Genomic DNA, 20,136 nt, shown 5'->3' with positions numbered 1-20,136 from the left:
AAATGCGTCCTATTGTCATAATGTGGATGTTGCATTTAAAAAAATGGAGGTTCATGTTGAGAGAATAGTTGACGAAATTAAACAGGATAATCTTGGAAAGGAGTGCAAAACTGTTGTGACTAGAAGCGGTAGAGTGTTAGAGGAGAGACAAAAAGAGAGAGAGGAAAAAGAAAATGAGAGTGAGAGTGAAAAAGAAACATGTGAGAGAGAGAAAAAGAGAAAAGAAGAAGAGGAGAGGAGAGAAAAAAATGAGAGAGAAGAGAGACAGAAAGAAAAAGAGTATGAAAAGCCACTTCCTTATCCAAAGAGTTATTCAAGGAAGGAGAAAGAAAAGCAGTTGGAAAGATTCATGGAACTCTTTAAGAAGTTGGAGATCACTATACCATTCTCTGAAGCATTGCAACAGATGCCAGCATATGCAAAATTTTTGAAGGAACTTCTCACAAAGAAACACAAGTACATTGAGAAGGAAACTATCAATATACAGGGCAATTGCAGTGCAATCATACAGAAACTACCTCCTAAACTTAAAGACCCAGGAAGCTTCACCATTCCATGTACCATAGGAGATGTGAAAGTTGGAAGAGCATTGATTGATTTGGGAGCTAGCATTAATCTAATGCCGCTATCCATGTGCAGAACAATTCAGGGGTTGGAAATTAAACCAACCAGAATGGCTCTTCAATTGGCAGACAGGTCTCTTAAATATCCATATGGAGTGGTTGAAGATGTTCTAGTGAAGGTTGACAAATTTGTATTCCCAGTAGATTTCATTGTGATGGAGATGGAAGGAGCTAGTGATGTTCCTCTTATTCTGGGGAGACCTTTTATGAAGACTGCTAGAGTTTTGATTGATGTGGAGAATGGTAAGCTTAAACTGAGAGTTGATGATGAGGAAGTTACTTTTGATGTATCCAAGGCCATGACGTATCCAAATGATGACAAAGCATGCTTTCAATTTGATGAACTTGATGAAGTTTGTATGGTTCAAGAAAGAATGGTGCGTAATATTTCACCATTGGAAAAAACGCTCATTGATGCATGTGAAGATTTGGATGAAGAAGAAGAGAAATTGATTGATGAATGTCTGATGGACTTGGAAACATTGAAAAAGGGTCCAGAGGAAGATCCAATATTTGAAACAATTGATAAGGAAGAAACAATCAAAGCACAGTCGCCAGAATTGAAAAGATTGCCATCACATTTGAAATATGTGTTTCTAGAAGAGGATGGAGCAAAGCCAGTCATCATCAACAACTCTTTATCTTTACAAGAAGAAGAGCAGTTGATAGAAATTCTGAAAGCCAACAAAGAAGCAATTGGGTGGTCAATATCAGATCTCAAAGGTATTAGCCCAACTTATTGTATGCACAGGATTTTTATGGAAGAGGACTATAAACCAAGTGCTCAACCGCAGAGAAGGTTAAATCCTGTCATGAAGGAGGTGGTCAGAAAAGAAGTGTTGAAACTGCTAGAAGCTGGTATCATCTATCCAATCTCTGACAGTGAATGGGTGAGTCCAGTACAGGTGGTTCCAAAGAAAGGAGGGATGACAGTAATTTATAATGATAAGAATGAACTTATTCCTACTCGGACAGTTACTGGCTGGCGCATGTGCATTGATTACAGGAAACTGAATAAAGCTACCAGGAAGGATCATTTTCCTCTTCCCTTCATGGATCAGATGCTAGAAAGGTTATCAGGGCAGGCTTTCTATTGTTTTCTGGATGGATATTCTGGATATAATCAAATTGTGGTAGATCCAAAAGACCAGGAGAAGACGACTTTTACTTGTCCTTTTGGTATCTTTGCATATAGAAAGATGCCTTTTGGATTATGTAATGCTCCAGCTACGTTTCAGAGGTGTATGCAGGCAATCTTTTCTGATCTTTTAGAAAAATGCATTGAAGTATTCATGGATGACTTCTCAGTTTTTGGAAATTCTTTCCAAAGATGTTTAGCTAATTTGAACACTGTCCTCAAAAGATGTGTTCAGACAAATCTGGTTCTGAATTGGGAGAAATGTCATTTCATGGTAACTGAAGGGATTGTACTGGGGCATAAAATCTCTGCTAAAGGAATTGAGGTGGATAAAGCCAAAGTAGAAGTCATTGAGAAACTGCCTCCCCCAACAGATGTAAGGGGGATTAGGAGTTTTCTTGGTCATGCTGGGTTCTATAGAAGATTCATCAAAGATTTCTCAAAACTTGCTAAACCATTGAGTAATCTTTTGATGAAGGATGCGCCTTTTGTGATGAACGAAGATTGTCTGAAAGCTTTTGATATATTGAAGAAGAAGCTAGTGTCAGCTCCAGTAATTGTAGCACCAGATTGGAATCAAAATTTTGAATTAATGTGTGATGCAAGTGATTATGCATTGGGAGTTGTTCTCGGCCAAAGGAAGGAACAAAAGTTTCATCCAATCTATTATGCTAGCAAGGTGCTGAATGATGCTCAATTGAATTATGCTACTACAGAGAAAGAGTTTCTTGCCATTGTATACGCTCTAGAGAAATTTAGACCCTATCTTATTGGGTCTAAGGTGATTGTCTATACAGATCATGCAGCTATCAAATATTTGTTGACAAAATCAGATTCTAAGCCACGTCTGATTAGATGGGTACTACTATTACAAGAATTTGATGTAGAAATCCGTGATAAGAAAGGAAGTGAGAACTTAATTGCTGATCATTTGTCACGGTTAGTCAACAATGAGGTCACTAGCAAGGAGTTTGCAATCTGGGAATCTTTTTCAGATGAATCACTCATGTATATTCAGCAGAGGCCCTGGTTTGCTGATATGGCCAATTTCAAAGCTGCAAGAGTCATGCCAGAAGATTTAACTTGGCAACAGAGAAAGAAATTTCTACATGATGCCAAGCAGTTTGTATGGGATGATCCGTATTTGTTCAAAATTGGAGCGGATAATCTTCTAAGGAGATGTGTTACAAATGAAGAAGCAGAAGGAATTCTCTGGCATTGTCATGATTCACCTTATGGAGGACATTTTAATGGAGAAAGAACAGCAGCAAAAGTCCTTCAATCAGGATTCTATTGGCCAACTTTATTTAAGGATGCTCATAATCATGCTAGGAATTGTGACAAATGTCAAAGAGCAGGGACAATCACTAAACGTCATGAGATGCCTTTACAAGGTATTTTAGAGGTTGAGGTCTTTGATTGTTGGGGTATCGACTTTGTTGGACCCTTCCCTCCATCTTTCAACAATGAATATATTCTGGTAGCAGTGGATTATGTGAGTAAATGGGTGGAAGCATTGGCTTGTCCTAAAAATGATGCTAGCACGGTAATTAAATTCCTGAAGAGGCAGATATTCTCACGTTTTGGCACTCCAAGAGTGTTGATCAGTGATGGAGGATCTCATTTTTGCAATTATCAGCTAGAGAAAGTACTCAAACACTATGGAGTAAAGCATAAGGTAGCTGCACCTTATCATCCACAAACCAATGGCCAAGCTGAGGTGTCTAACAGGGAGATAAAAAGAATCCTGGAAAAGACTGTGACTTCATCCAGAAAGGATTGGTCTCTCAAATTGGATGATGCTCTTTGGGCTTATAGGACAGCAATGAAGACGTCTATGGGATTATCACCATTTCAACTAGTCTATGGGAAAGCATGCCATTTGCCAGTTGAACTGGAGCATAGAGCATTATGGGCTTTGAAATTCTTGAATTTTGATCCTTATGACACTCAATGCACCCGCAGACGGCAGATTTTGGAGCTTGAAGAAATGCGCTTACATGCATATGATTCATCCAAGGCTTACAAAGACAAAATGAAATTTTATCATGACAGGAAGTTGGTGAATAGAGTTTTCAATCCAGGACAACAGGTATTATTGTTCAATTCAAGATTGAAGATATTTCCTGGGAAGCTGAAGTCAAAATGGACAGGACCATTTGTGATAAAAGAAGTGCATCCGCATGGAGCAATTGAAATCTTTAATCCATCTGATGATCCGCAGAGAAGTTGGGTGGTAAATGGTCAACGTCTCAAGCCCTATCTAGGGGGAGAGGTGCAACAATTGTCCACCATGATGTTGTTGGTGGATCCTTGAAAGTTTGGGTCAGGCTCGGGACGTTAAACAAGCGCTTACTGGGAGGCAACCCAGTAGTTTGTAAGTTGTTTTTGTTTTTGTTAGGGTTTGATGTACTCTATTGAACACCTGGTTTGTTGTGATGGTTTGCTATTAACTGTGATTGTGTGATAAGTAATGCTGAATGATGCTTATGATTGATTGATGTTGAGATGATGTGCACATTAAAATGCTTATACAGGTGATTCACAAGCTTTGTGAACAAATGCATAATATCATGATTGTGATTGTGAAATTAAGCAGGATGTGTATGTCAAATGTGAATGAGCTTATATGTGAGGTTTTGAGTTCCAGAGTTGTTATTGTTGAATGCTATTACTTTGAAAGCATGAATGACTTTGCCCAGGTTTTCTATGATTGAATCAATTGCTTGTTTTGCATCATATGATCAAAGGCCGTGTTGTTGAAACCCTTTTTATTGGCCAAATTCATAAAGTTAGCCTTCTAAAAGAGAACACGTTGTGTTCTATCCTTTGAACCCTTAGCCTTAAATATACACTGAACACCCTTGATTGAAAATCTTTACCTTGAGTTAAGTAGAAGATCTTGTGTGGTATTGTTAAATGTTCAAGTTTGGGGTTATTGGGGAAACATGAAAAAGGAAAAAGCATTGAGCTAACAGCTAAAAAGTAAGAATATGCAAAGAAAAGAAAAGAAAAAGAAGCAAAGCTCAATGCAAATGCAAAAGCAAAGGCAAAAGAAAGTTGGAAATGAATAAGAAGATTGTGTTGTTATAACTCTCTTAATTCAAGGATTTTGTGATCCAGAAAAACCAATTTTCTTGTTAGCCCAGCCACATTATAAGCCATTGAAAAGTCCTTGTGATGATGCATGCTTGTGAATGTATTTGATTGTGGTTAAATGAAAGGCAAAGTTGATTCATGTGACATTGTGATAGTGGAGTGAATGAGTGAAACACTTTACCTCTTATACACTTGTGTGTTGAGTGAAACACTTTACCTAGTGAGGAAAGATTCCATAAGCACATGAACATCCATGCTTAATTGATTGATCATTCATGAAAAATAGCATTTGTTGGAACTTAAATGACTTTGTGAACACTAAAGCATGTGCACATCTTGAATCAACTCTCGGTCATAAGTTTGAGTGAAGTTTTTACTTATCTTGAAAATAGGATTTTGAATGAGTGAACCATCATATGAATTGGTTGGAGATGGAGTTACATTTTGTTTGCTTGAGGACAAGCAAAGTTCTAAGTTTGGGGTTGTGATAACAGTTGAAAAACTGTTATTTTCATGCTTAAAAGTGATACTAAAAGCAACCTTTAGACTTAGAAACTAGCTTGAAATCATGCATTTTGTTTATATTTTCAGAAATATGAAAGCTGGACAGGTTTATGCTTGATTTAAGTGTTTTTGTGCAGGTTTTGAGGTGAATTTGGTGAAAGAAGTGAAGAATGAGAGAGATGACATTAGAAAAGACAAGAAAGAGTGCAAAAGTAGAAGCCGAAAGCACCGCTCAGCGGCATTTTACCGCTGAGCGGCACTCAGGAGGTTGCGGGAGTCACGCTGAGGGGCAAAACTGGCCGCTGAGGGGAAGAAACGTGAAGCGCAATCACCGCTGAGCGGTATTTACCGCTGAGCGGCACTTTTATGGACTTGGGCTTTTGTAATCTTTTGTAATTCTAAACTAGTATATAAGGACTTACACGTCCTAGAATTAGGATCTTTGGCAGAAACGAGGCAAACACTCTCTCTTTCACCCCTTTGAAGGAGGATCTTGGATGCTCAGGCTACCTCTTCACCTTTATTGGGTTTATTCTTTCATACTTTCATTGTTATTCATCTAGGTTCACCATGAATATGGTGAACTAAACCTTGTATGTTTGTTGGGGAATCAATGTAATCTCTTGAAGCTCTCATATATGGATTTGTTGAATACATCTTTGAATTAAGACATATGCTTTCTTTTCATCATTAGTTAGGGTTTTTCCTCTTTGCTCAATGCTTGCATTGTTTAACTCATTCTAATGCATGATTATTGGTTTTGTTGATACGGACACGTACGGGGAAATCTAGATCCGGGGAATTTCTCCCAATATTTTACTGACAATATTATATTGGTTGCCTTAAGCTCCTGCGGTAATGAACTAATCATTAGGAATGCTAGGAATTGTATGAACTATTTGATTAGGGAGAAGCCATCTAGAATGGTACATTAGTGAGTGGCATTAACAATGATGATTTGAATGTTGAATTCCTAAAATATATGAGAGTGGATGAGATGAAATTGACCCCCAACAACATATTCATTCATATATTCCATTGAAAGTGTTTATCTTTTGTCTTTGCCATTGATCAAAATTCATGCATACATGTTTATTTTCTGTCTTGCATTTTAAACCCAAATATTTCGTTTGTAAGTCTTAGTTAATCAAGAAACCACATAACTAAACTAGGCCGTGAGTCCTTTGGGAAGAACGATACTTGGTCTTACCAAGTTTTATTACTTGAACGATTCGGTCATACTTGCCGATTGTGAAACAAGTTTGTGACATCATATTTTGGTGCTTACAAATTTGTCCATCAAGTTTTTGGCGCCGTTGCCGGGGATTCATGGTTTAACTGGTTAATTTGTGTGATTATTGATTACCTTTGACTTTAATTTTGAATTTCTGTTTTTATTTTTTCTGTTTTTATTTTTTTATTTTTTTAGATTTGATTGTTATCTTTTAGGTTAGGTTAGATTTTATTTTTTTAGATTTTATTTTATTTTATTTTCGAATTTTTATTTTATTTTTCTGTTTTCTGTTTTTCTGTTTTCTGTTTTTTATTTTTAGGTTAGATTTTATTAGATTTTTATTCTATCTTTTAGGTTAGGTTAGATTTTATTTTATTTTATCTTTTAGATTAGATTTTATTTTTTAGATTAGGTGTTATTATATTTTATTTGATTCTATCTTCTAAATCTTCTATCTTCTAAATCTTTTTATCTTTTGAATCTCTATCTTCTCTTATATCTTTTTGCGCTAACAAATCTTTTCTAGGGTTTTGTTTTCTTGTGTATGCAGGAAGGTCAAACCAGTACTAGTTCAATAGCACAAGGAGTATGGAGAACAATAATGCTAGAAGAACGCTTGCAGATTATACTAATCTTGCTGGACCTCAACACTTTAACAGCATAGCTCGACCTAGAGTCAATGCAGCCAACATGGAGGTCAAACCAGCATTAATTCAACTGGTAAAGAGTAATCAATTTACTGGGTTATCACATGAAAGCCCATATGAGCACCTTACAACATTTAATGAGATCTGCAACACGGTCAAGATCAATGGGGTGCCAGACGAAGCTATCAAACTTAGCTTGTTTCCTTTCTCGTTGGGAGGCAATGCTAAGCTTTGGTTGAACTCTTTTCCAGAAGAAAGTTTCACGGAGTGGGAAGCAGTAGTTACAAAGTTTTTAAACAAATACTTCCCACAATCTAAGGTGACTAAGGGCAAGCAAGAGATATCTTCATTCAAGCAGGGCATGGAAGAATCACTTGGACATGCATGGGACAGATACAAAGGATTGTTACGTAAAACTCCTATGCATGGTTTCAGAGAAGAAGAAGTAGTCCTAACTTTCCTTGGAGGGCTTGGTTCACAAACCAAGATGATACTGAATGCTTCAGCTGGAGGCAATATCAAATGGAAGACTCCAGAGGAAGCAACTGAAATTATTGAAAATATGGCTACTAGTGACAACGAACTCAATATTGAAAAAGGAGACTTTCATCAGAGGGAGTTGTTACCATTACATGATGCTCTGCTAGAACAAAATAAAACTCTCTTTCAACAGCTTGAGGAAGTAACCATGAAACTTTCTCGAATACCACAGGGAATACAACAGGTCTCAATGGTTCAAGAACGACAAAAATGGCAGATGCAAGTTACTCCAGTTGAGAAAACAACAAAGCTTGAAGAGACTTTCCAGAGATTTTTGAAGACAAATGCGTCCTATTGTCATAATGTGGATGTTGCATTTAAAAAAATGGAGGTTCATGTTGAGAGAATAGTTGACGAAATTAAACAGGATAATCTTGGAAAGGAGTGCAAAACTGTTGTGACTAGAAGCGGTAGAGTGTTAGAGGAGAGACAAAAAGAGAGAGAGGAAAAAGAAAATGAGAGTGAGAGTGAAAAAGAAACATGTGAGAGAGAGAAAAAGAGAAAAGAAGAAGAGGAGAGGAGAGAAAAAAATGAGAGAGAAGAGAGACAGAAAGAAAAAGAGTATGAAAAGCCACTTCCTTATCCAAAGAGTTATTCAAGGAAGGAGAAAGAAAAGCAGTTGGAAAGATTCATGGAACTCTTTAAGAAGTTGGAGATCACTATACCATTCTCTGAAGCATTGCAACAGATGCCAGCATATGCAAAATTTTTGAAGGAACTTCTCACAAAGAAACACAAGTACATTGAGAAGGAAACTATCAATATACAGGGCAATTGCAGTGCAATCATACAGAAACTACCTCCTAAACTTAAAGACCCAGGAAGCTTCACCATTCCATGTACCATAGGAGATGTGAAAGTTGGAAGAGCATTGATTGATTTGGGAGCTAGCATTAATCTAATGCCGCTATCCATGTGCAGAACAATTCAGGGGTTGGAAATTAAACCAACCAGAATGGCTCTTCAATTGGCAGACAGGTCTCTTAAATATCCATATGGAGTGGTTGAAGATGTTCTAGTGAAGGTTGACAAATTTGTATTCCCAGTAGATTTCATTGTGATGGAGATGGAAGGAGCTAGTGATGTTCCTCTTATTCTGGGGAGACCTTTTATGAAGACTGCTAGAGTTTTGATTGATGTGGAGAATGGTAAGCTTAAACTGAGAGTTGATGATGAGGAAGTTACTTTTGATGTATCCAAGGCCATGACGTATCCAAATGATGACAAAGCATGCTTTCAATTTGATGAACTTGATGAAGTTTGTATGGTTCAAGAAAGAATGGTGCGTAATATTTCACCATTGGAAAAAACGCTCATTGATGCATGTGAAGATTTGGATGAAGAAGAAGAGAAATTGATTGATGAATGTCTGATGGACTTGGAAACATTGAAAAAGGGTCCAGAGGAAGATCCAATATTTGAAACAATTGATAAGGAAGAAACAATCAAAGCACAGTCGCCAGAATTGAAAAGATTGCCATCACATTTGAAATATGTGTTTCTAGAAGAGGATGGAGCAAAGCCAGTCATCATCAACAACTCTTTATCTTTACAAGAAGAAGAGCAGTTGATAGAAATTCTGAAAGCCAACAAAGAAGCAATTGGGTGGTCAATATCAGATCTCAAAGGTATTAGCCCAACTTATTGTATGCACAGGATTTTTATGGAAGAGGACTATAAACCAAGTGCTCAACCGCAGAGAAGGTTAAATCCTGTCATGAAGGAGGTGGTCAGAAAAGAAGTGTTGAAACTGCTAGAAGCTGGTATCATCTATCCAATCTCTGACAGTGAATGGGTGAGTCCAGTACAGGTGGTTCCAAAGAAAGGAGGGATGACAGTAATTTATAATGATAAGAATGAACTTATTCCTACTCGGACAGTTACTGGCTGGCGCATGTGCATTGATTACAGGAAACTGAATAAAGCTACCAGGAAGGATCATTTTCCTCTTCCCTTCATGGATCAGATGCTAGAAAGGTTATCAGGGCAGGCTTTCTATTGTTTTCTGGATGGATATTCTGGATATAATCAAATTGTGGTAGATCCAAAAGACCAGGAGAAGACGGCTTTTACTTGTCCTTTTGGTATCTTTGCATATAGAAAGATGCCTTTTGGATTATGTAATGCTCCAGCTACGTTTCAGAGGTGTATGCAGGCAATCTTTTCTGATCTTTTAGAAAAATGCATTGAAGTATTCATGGATGACTTCTCAGTTTTTGGAAATTCTTTCCAAAGATGTTTAGCTAATTTGAACACTGTCCTCAAAAGATGTGTTCAGACAAATCTAGTTCTGAATTGGGAGAAATGTCATTTCATGGTAACTGAAGGGATTGTACTGGGGCATAAAATCTCTGCTAAAGGAATTGAGGTGGATAAAGCCAAAGTAGAAGTCATTGAGAAACTGCCTCCCCCAACAGATGTAAGGGGGATTAGGAGTTTTCTTGGTCATGCTGGGTTCTATAGAAGATTCATCAAAGATTTCTCAAAACTTGCTAAACCATTGAGTAATCTTTTGATGAAGGATGCGCCTTTTGTGATGAACGAAGATTGTCTGAAAGCTTTTGATATATTGAAGAAGAAGCTAGTGTCAGCTCCAGTAATTGTAGCACCAGATTGGAATCAAAATTTTGAATTAATGTGTGATGCAAGTGATTATGCATTGGGAGTTGTTCTCGGCCAAAGGAAGGAACAAAAGTTTCATCCAATCTATTATGCTAGCAAGGTGCTGAATGATGCTCAATTGAATTATGCTACTACAGAGAAAGAGTTTCTTGCCATTGTATACGCTCTAGAGAAATTTAGACCCTATCTTATTGGGTCTAAGGTGATTGTCTATACAGATCATGCAGCTATCAAATATTTGTTGACAAAATCAGATTCTAAGCCACGTCTGATTAGATGGGTACTACTATTACAAGAATTTGATGTAGAAATCCGTGATAAGAAAGGAAGTGAGAACTTAATTGCTGATCATTTGTCACGGTTAGTCAACAATGAGGTCACTAGCAAGGAGTCTGCAATCTGGGAATCTTTTTCAGATGAATCACTCATGTATATTCAGCAGAGGCCCTGGTTTGCTGATATGGCCAATTTCAAAGCTGCAAGAGTCATGCCAGAAGATTTAACTTGGCAACAGAGAAAGAAATTTCTACATGATGCCAAGCAGTTTGTATGGGATGATCCGTATTTGTTCAAAATTGGAGCGGATAATCTTCTAAGGAGATGTGTTACAAATGAAGAAGCAGAAGGAATTCTCTGGCATTGTCATGATTCACCTTATGGAGGACATTTTAATGGAGAAAGAACAGCAGCAAAAGTCCTTCAATCAGGATTCTATTGGCCAACTTTATTTAAGGATGCTCATAATCATGCTAGGAATTGTGACAAATGTCAAAGAGCAGGGACAATCACTAAACGTCATGAGATGCCTTTACAAGGTATTTTAGAGGTTGAGGTCTTTGATTGTTGGGGTATCGACTTTGTTGGACCCTTCCCTCCATCTTTCAACAATGAATATATTCTGGTAGCAGTGGATTATGTGAGTAAATGGGTGGAAGCATTGGCTTGTCCTAAAAATGATGCTAGCACGGTAATTAAATTCCTGAAGAGGCAGATATTCTCACGTTTTGGCACTCCAAGAGTGTTGATCAGTGATGGAGGATCTCATTTTTGCAATTATCAGCTAGAGAAAGTACTCAAACACTATGGAGTAAAGCATAAGGTAGCTGCACCTTATCATCCACAAACCAATGGCCAAGCTGAGGTGTCTAACAGGGAGATAAAAAGAATCCTGGAAAAGACTGTGACTTCATCCAGAAAGGATTGGTCTCTCAAATTGGATGATGCTCTTTGGGCTTATAGGACAGCAATGAAGACGTCTATGGGATTATCACCATTTCAACTAGTCTATGGGAAAGCATGCCATTTGCCAGTTGAACTGGAGCATAGAGCATTATGGGCTTTGAAATTCTTGAATTTTGATCCTTATGACACTCAATGCACCCGCAGACGGCAGATTTTGGAGCTTGAAGAAATGCGCTTACATGCATATGATTCATCCAAGGCTTACAAAGACAAAATGAAATTTTATCATGACAGGAAGTTGGTGAATAGAGTTTTCAATCCAGGACAACAGGTATTATTGTTCAATTCAAGATTGAAGATATTTCCTGGGAAGCTGAAGTCAAAATGGACAGGACCATTTGTGATAAAAGAAGTGCATCCGCATGGAGCAATTGAAATCTTTAATCCATCTGATGATCCGCAGAGAAGTTGGGTGGTAAATGGTCAACGTCTCAAGCCCTATCTAGGGGGAGAGGTGCAACAATTGTCCACCATGATGTTGTTGGTGGATCCTTGAAAGTTTGGGTCAGGCTCGGGACGTTAAACAAGCGCTTACTGGGAGGCAACCCAGTAGTTTGTAAGTTGTTTTTGTTTTTGTTAGGGTTTGATGTACTCTATTGAACACCTGGTTTGTTGTGATGGTTTGCTATTAACTGTGATTGTGTGATAAGTAATGCTGAATGATGCTTATGATTGATTGATGTTGAGATGATGTGCACATTAAAATGCTTATACAGGTGATTCACAAGCTTTGTGAACAAATGCATAATATCATGATTGTGATTGTGAAATTAAGCAGGATGTGTATGTCAAATGTGAATGAGCTTATATGTGAGGTTTTGAGTTCCAGAGTTGTTATTGTTGAATGCTATTACTTTGAAAGCATGAATGACTTTGCCCAGGTTTTCTATGATTGAATCAATTGCTTGTTTTGCATCATATGATCAAAGGCCGTGTTGTTGAAACCCTTTTTATTGGCCAAATTCATAAAGTTAGCCTTCTAAAAGAGAACACGTTGTGTTCTATCCTTTGAACCCTTAGCCTTAAATATACACTGAACACCCTTGATTGAAAATCTTTACCTTGAGTTAAGTAGAAGATCTTGTGTGGTATTGTTAAATGTTCAAGTTTGGGGTTATTGGGGAAACATGAAAAAGGAAAAAGCATTGAGCTAACAGCTAAAAAGTAAGAATATGCAAAGAAAAGAAAAGAAAAAGAAGCAAAGCTCAATGCAAATGCAAAAGCAAAGGCAAAAGAAAGTTGGAAATGAATAAGAAGATTGTGTTGTTATAACTCTCTTAATTCAAGGATTTTGTGATCCAGAAAAACCAATTTTCTTGTTAGCCCAGCCACATTATAAGCCATTGAAAAGTCCTTGTGATGATGCATGCTTGTGAATGTATTTGATTGTGGTTAAATGAAAGGCAAAGTTGATTCATGTGACATTGTGATAGTGGAGTGAATGAGTGAAACACTTTACCTCTTATACACTTGTGTGTTGAGTGAAACACTTTACCTAGTGAGGAAAGATTCCATAAGCACATGAACATCCATGCTTAATTGATTGATCATTCATGAAAAATAGCATTTGTTGGAACTTAAATGACTTTGTGAACACTAAAGCATGTGCACATCTTGAATCAACTCTCGGTCATAAGTTTGAGTGAAGTTTTTACTTATCTTGAAAATAGGATTTTGAATGAGTGAACCATCATATGAATTGGTTGGAGATGGAGTTACATTTTGTTTGCTTGAGGACAAGCAAAGTTCTAAGTTTGGGGTTGTGATAACAGTTGAAAAACTGTTATTTTCATGCTTAAAAGTGATACTAAAAGCAACCTTTAGACTTAGAAACTAGCTTGAAATCATGCATTTTGTTTATATTTTCAGAAATATGAAAGCTGGACAGGTTTATGCTTGATTTAAGTGTTTTTGTGCAGGTTTTGAGGTGAATTTGGTGAAAGAAGTGAAGAATGAGAGAGATGACATTAGAAAAGACAAGAAAGAGTGCAAAAGTAGAAGCCGAAAGCACCGCTCAGCGGCATTTTACCGCTGAGCGGCACTCAGGAGGTTGCGGGAGTCACGCTGAGGGGCAAAACTGGCCGCTGAGGGGAAGAAACGTGAAGCGCAATCACCGCTGAGCGGTATTTACCGCTGAGCGGCACTTTTATGGACTTGGGCTTTTGTAATCTTTTGTAATTCTAAACTAGTATATAAGGACTTACACGTCCTAGAATTAGGATCTTTGGCAGAAACGAGGCAAACACTCTCTCTTTCACCCCTTTGAAGGAGGATCTTGGATGCTCAGGCTACCTCTTCACCTTTATTGGGTTTATTCTTTCATACTTTCATTGTTATTCATCTAGGTTCACCATGAATATGGTGAACTAAACCTTGTATGTTTGTTGGGGAATCAATGTAATCTCTTGAAGCTCTCATATATGGATTTGTTGAATACATCTTTGAATTAAGACATATGCTTTCTTTTCATCATTAGTTAGGGTTTTTCCTCTTTGCTCAATGCTTGCATTGTTTAACTCATTCTAATGCATGATTATTGGTTTTGTTGATACGGACACGTACGGGGAAATCTAGATCCGGGGAATTTCTCCCAATATTTTACTGACAATATTATATTGGTTGCCTTAAGCTCCTGCGGTAATGAACTAATCATTAGGAATGCTAGGAATTGTATGAACTATTTGATTAGGGAGAAGCCATCTAGAATGGTACATTAGTGAGTGGCATTAACAATGATGATTTGAATGTTGAATTCCTAAAATATATGAGAGTGGATGAGATGAAATTGACCCCCAACAACATATTCATTCATATATTCCATTGAAAGTGTTTATCTTTTGTCTTTGCCATTGATCAAAATTCATGCATACATGTTTATTTTCTGTCTTGCATTTTAAACCCAAATATTTCGTTTGTAAGTCTTAGTTAATCAAGAAACCACATAACTAAACTAGGCCGTGAGTCCTTTGGGAAGAACGATACTTGGTCTTACCAAGTTTTATTACTTGAACGATTCGGTCATACTTGCCGATTGTGAAACAAGTTTGTGACATCATATTTTGGTGCTTACAAATTTGTCCATCAATGGACGAAGTGGACGAAGTTGACGAAGTGGAGGAAGTGGAGGAAGTGGACAAAGTTGACGAAGTGGAGGAAGTGGAGGAAATGGACGATGTTGAGGAAGTGGAGGAAGTGGACGAAATGGAGGAAGTGGAGGAAGTGGACGAAATAGCGGAAGTGGACGAAGTGGAGGAAGTGGACGAACTTGATGAAGTGGAGGAAGTGGAGAATGTGGACGAAGTGGGGGAAGTGGAAGAACTGGACGAACTTGACGAAGTGGACGAAATGGACGAAATGGACAAAGTGGACAAAGTGGAGGAAGTGGAGGAAGTGGACGAAGTAGAGGAAGTGGAGGAAGTGGACGAAGTGGAGGAAGTAGGGGAAGTGGACGAACTTGACGAAGTGGACGAAGTGGATGAAGTGGACGTAATGGACGTAGTGGACGAAGTGGACGAACTTGATGAAGTGGATGAAACAGACGAAGTGGACGAAGTGGATGAAATGTAGGAAGTGGACGAAGTTGACGAAGTGGAAGAAGTGCAAGAAGATAATGAAGTGGAGGAAGTGCAGGAAGTGGACGATGTTGAGGAAGTGAAGGAAGTGCACGAAGTTGACGAAGTGGACGAAGTGAAAGAAGTTGACGAAGTGGACGAAGTGGAGGAAGTGGACAAAGTGGAGGAATTGGAGGAAGTGGAGGAAGGGGACGAACTTGACGAACTGGACGAAATGGACGAAGTGGACGAAATGGACGAAGTGGACGAAGTTGACGAAGTGGAGGAAGTGGAGGAAGTGGAGGAAGTGGATAAAGTTGACGAAGTGGAGGAAGTGAATGAAGTGGAGGAAGTGGAGGAAATGGACGATGTTGAGGAAGTGGAGGAAGTGGACGAAATGGAGCAAGTGGACAAAGTGAACGATGTGGAGGAAATGGACAGAGTGGACGAAGTGGACAAACTTGACGAGGTGGAGGAAATAGACGAACTTGACGAGGTGGACGAAATGGACGAAGTGGACGAAGTGGTGGAAGTGGAGGAAGTGGACAAAGTTGACAAAGTGGAAGAAGTTGATGAAGTGGAGGAAGTGGAGGAAATGGTCGATGTTGAGGAAGTGGAGGAAGTGGACGAAATGGAGGAAGTGGACGACCTAGACAAAGTGGAGGAAGTGGACCAAGTGGACGAAGTGGAGGAACTAAACGAAGTGGAGGAAATTGACGAAGTTGACGAAGTGGACAAAGTTGACGAAGTGTATGAAGTGGAGGAAGTGGAGGAAGTGGACGCAATGGAGGAAGTTCAAGAAGGGGACGAAGTTGACGAAGTGGACGAAGTGGACGAGGTGGACGAAGTGGAGGAAGTGGAGGAAGTGGATGAAGTGCAGGAAGTGCAAGAAGGGGACGAAGTTGACGAAGTGGACGAAGTGGACGAGGTGGACGAAGTGGACTAAGTGGAGGAAGTGGACAAACTTGACAAAGTGGAGGAAATTGACGAAGTGGACGCAGTTGACGAAGTGGCCGAAGTGGGGGAAGTGGACAAAGTGGAGGAAGTGGAGGAAGTGGAGGAAGTGGAAGAAGTGTACGAAGTGGAGGAAGTTGACGAAGTGGACCAAGTGGAGGACGTGGACTAAGTGGAGGAAGTGGACGAACTTGACGAAGTGGACGAAATGAACGAAGTGGACGAAGTTGACGAAGTGTATAAAGTGGACGAAGTGGAGGTAGTGGAGGAAGTTGACGAAGAGGAAGAAGAGCAGGAAGTCAATGAAGTGGAGGAAGTGGAGGCAGTGGACGATATTGAGGAAGTGGACGAAATGGGGGATGTGGAGGAAAAGGAGGAAGATGACAAAGTTGACGAAGTGGAGGAAGTGGACGAATTTGACGAAGTGGAAGAAGAGCAGGAAGTGAATGAAGTGGAGAAAGTGGAGGAAGTGGACGATGTTGAGGAAGTGGACGAAGTTGACGATGTGGACGAAGTGGAAGAAGTTCACGAAGTGGACGAAGTGGACAAAGTGGACGAAGTGGAGGAAATGGACAAACTGGATGAAGTTGACGAAGTGGACGAAGGGGACGAACTTGACGAAGTTGCCGAATTGGACGAAATGGATGAAGTGGAAGAAGAAGATGAAGAAGGGGACGAAGCGGACGAAGTGGACGAAGTGGAGGAGGAAGTGGACGAAGTAGAGGAAGTAGACGAAGGTGATGAAATGGAGGAAGTGGACGAAGTGGAGGAAGTGGAGGAAGTGGACGAAGTGGAAGAAGTTGACGAAGTGGACGAAGTGGAGGAAGTGGAGGAAGTGGACAAACTGGACGAAGTTGACGAAGTGGACGAAGGGGACGAACTTGACGAAGTTGCCGAATTGGACGAAGTGGATGAAGTGGAAGAAGAAGATGAAGAACTGGACGAAGCGGACGAAGTGGAGGAAGTGACGAAGTGGACGAAGTAGACGAAGTGGACGAAGTAGAGGAAGTAGACGAAGTTGACGAAATGGAGGAAGTTGACGAAGTGGAGGAAGTGGAGGAAGTGGACGAAGTTGATGAACTCTACGAAGTGGTCGAAGTGGACGTAGTGGACTAATGGACGAAGTTGACGAAGTTGACGACGTGGAGGAAGTGAAGTAAGTGGACGAAGTGGAAGAAGTGCACCAAGAGGACGAAGTTGACGATGTGGAGGAAGTGGATGAAGTGGAGGAGGAAGTGGAGGAAGTGGAGGAAGTAGACGAAGTGGACGAAGTGGACGAAGTGGACGAAGTGGACGAAGTGGACGAAGTGGACGAAGTGGACGAAGTGGACGAAGTGGACGAAGTGGACGAAGTGGACGAAGTGGACGAAGTGGACGAAGTGGAGGAAGTGGACAAAGTTGACGAAGTGGAAGAAGTGGAACAAGTGGATGAAGTGAATGAAATTGAGAAAGTGGTGAAAATCGACGATGTTGAGGAAGTGGACGAAGTGGATGAAATGGAGGAAGTGGAGGAAGTGGACGAAGTGGAGGAAGTGACGAAGTGGAGGAAGTGGATGAAGTGGAGGAAGTGGAGGAAGTGGAGGAAGTGCACGAAGTGGACGAAGTGGACGGAGTGGAGGAAGTGGAGGAAGTGGACAAAGTTGACGAAGTGGAAGAGGTGGATGCAGGGAATGAAGAGGAGGAAGTGGAGGAAATCGACGATGTTGAGGAAGTGGAGGAAGTGGACGAAATTGAGGAAGTGGAAGAAGTAGAGGAAGTGAATGAAGTGGAGGAAGTGGACGATGTTGAGGAAGTGCACGAAGTTGACGAAGTGGAGGAAGGGGAAGAAGTTGACGAAGTGGAGGAAGTGGAGGAAGTGGAAGAAGTGGAGGAAGTGGACGAAGTGGACAAAGTGGAGGAAGTGGAGGAAGTGGAGCAAGTGGACAAACTTGACGAAGTGGACGAAATGGATGAAGTGGATGAAGTTAACGAAGTGGAAAAAGTGGACGAAGTGGAGGAAGTGGACAAAGTTGACGAGGTGGAGGAAGTGAAGGAAGTGGAGGAAGTGGAGGAAATGGATGATGTTGAGGAAGTGGAGGAAGTGGATGAAACGGAGGAAGTAGAGGAAGTGGACGAAGTGGAGGAAGTGGATGAAGTGGATGAAGTGGAGGAAATCCGCGATGTTGAGGAAGTGGAGAAAGATGAAGAAGTGGACGAAGTGGGGGAAGTGGACGAAGTGGGGGAAGTGGAGTAAGTGGACGAAGTGGAGGAAGTGGACGAAGTGGAGGAAGTGGACGAAGTCAAGGAAGTGGCTGAAGTAAACGAAGTTGACGAAGTGGACGAAGTTGACGAAGTGGAGGAAGTGGAGTAAGTGGACGAAATGGAGGAAGTGGACGAAGTAGACGAAGTTGGCGACATGGACGAAGTTGTGGAAGTGGAGGAAGTGGACGAAGTGGATGAAGTCGACGAAGTAGAGGAAGTGGAAGAAGTGGAGAAAGAGGACGAAGTGGATGAAGTGGGCGAAGTGGAGGAAGTGGGGGAAGTGGTCAAAGTTGACGAAGTGGAAGAAGTGGAGGAAGTGAATGAAGTGGAGGAAGTGGAGGAAATGGACGATGTTGAGGAAGTGGAGGAAGTAGACGAAGTTGATGAACTGGACAAAGTGGAGGAAGTTGACGAAGTGAAGGAAGTGGACGAAGGGGACGAAGTGGAGGAAGTCGAGAATGTGGAAGAAGTGGAGGAAGTGGAACAACTGTACGAACTTCACGAAGTGGATGAAGTGGACGAAACGGACGAAATGGACGAAGTGGACGAAGTTGACGAAGTGGACAGAGTGGAGGAAGTGGACGAAGTGGAGGAAGTGGAGGAAGTGGACGAAGTGGAGGAAGTCGAGGAAGTCGAGGAAGTCGAGGAAGTGGACAAAGTGGACGAACTTGACGAGGTGGAGGAAATGGACGAACTTGATGAGGTGGACGAAATGGACGAAGTGGACGAAGTGGAGGAAGTGGACAAAGTTGACGAAGTGGACACTACAAAAAATATTAATATTACCGACGGATTTTTACCGACGGATCCATATCCTTCGATATATCTTAATTTCCGACGGAATTGCCGACGGTGTTTTTATGTGCATTACCGACGGATTTATCGAAGGCTTTGGGTCGTCGGTAAGTGACATGCGCATTACCAACGGATTTACCGAAGGCTTTGGGCCGTCAGTAAAAAGAGCGGGATTTTTCCCGCCCATTATTTCGCGGATGACATTACCGACGGATTTTCCGAAGGCTTTTGGCCGTCGGTAAAAAGAGCGGGAATTTTCCCGCCCATTTTCCGAATTCTTGGACGTGCAGCCTGCTGGATCACTTCTTGTGGACATGCAGTTCTCCAAGGACGCTCCCCTCTTCTAATTGATGCACCCCCTTCCATTCAATCCCCTTCAGCCCGTGAAGTGCTTCCAAGTGTTGCTGGACACTCCCAACGCTGGACGCTGGAAACGTGAAGGTTGTACGTGGGTTTCTGCTGGATACGCTGCCCTCTTCTGGACCGTCAAGCTAGACCTGCAATCAAGCTACTGGATTCTCCTTGCAAGCTCAACTTCTGTGTGCACCCTCCTTGTTGCCAGCGTGTCCAGCCCCATCTTCAAACTTGTTGGACCAAGGTGGCGGAGTTTGTGGAAATGAAAAAAAAAATTACACAGCGACGAAGGAAGAGGAAGAAGATGAACCAGGTCGCGACATTTACCGACGGATTTACCGAAGGCCTAGATCCTTCGGTAATTACCGAAGGCTTTACCGACGGCCAAATGCTAATTACCGACGGATTTTATACATTACCGACGAATTATGACCGTCGGTAATCTCAATCATTCTTGTAGTGTGGAAGAAGTGGATTAAGTGAATGAAGTGGAGGAAGTGGTGGAAATGGACGATGTTGAGGTAATGGAGGAAGTGGACGAAATGGAGGAAGTGGAGGAAGTGGAGGAAGTGAACGAACTTGACGAAGTGGA

The sequence above is a fragment of the Vigna umbellata genome, chromosome 7 (genome assembly GCF_029865625.1).
Source record: "Vigna umbellata cultivar VRB3 chromosome 7, Vumbellata_1.0, whole genome shotgun sequence".
NCBI lineage: Eukaryota > Viridiplantae > Streptophyta > Magnoliopsida > Fabales > Fabaceae > Vigna > Vigna umbellata.
This window is presented reverse-complemented; position numbering follows the sequence as displayed.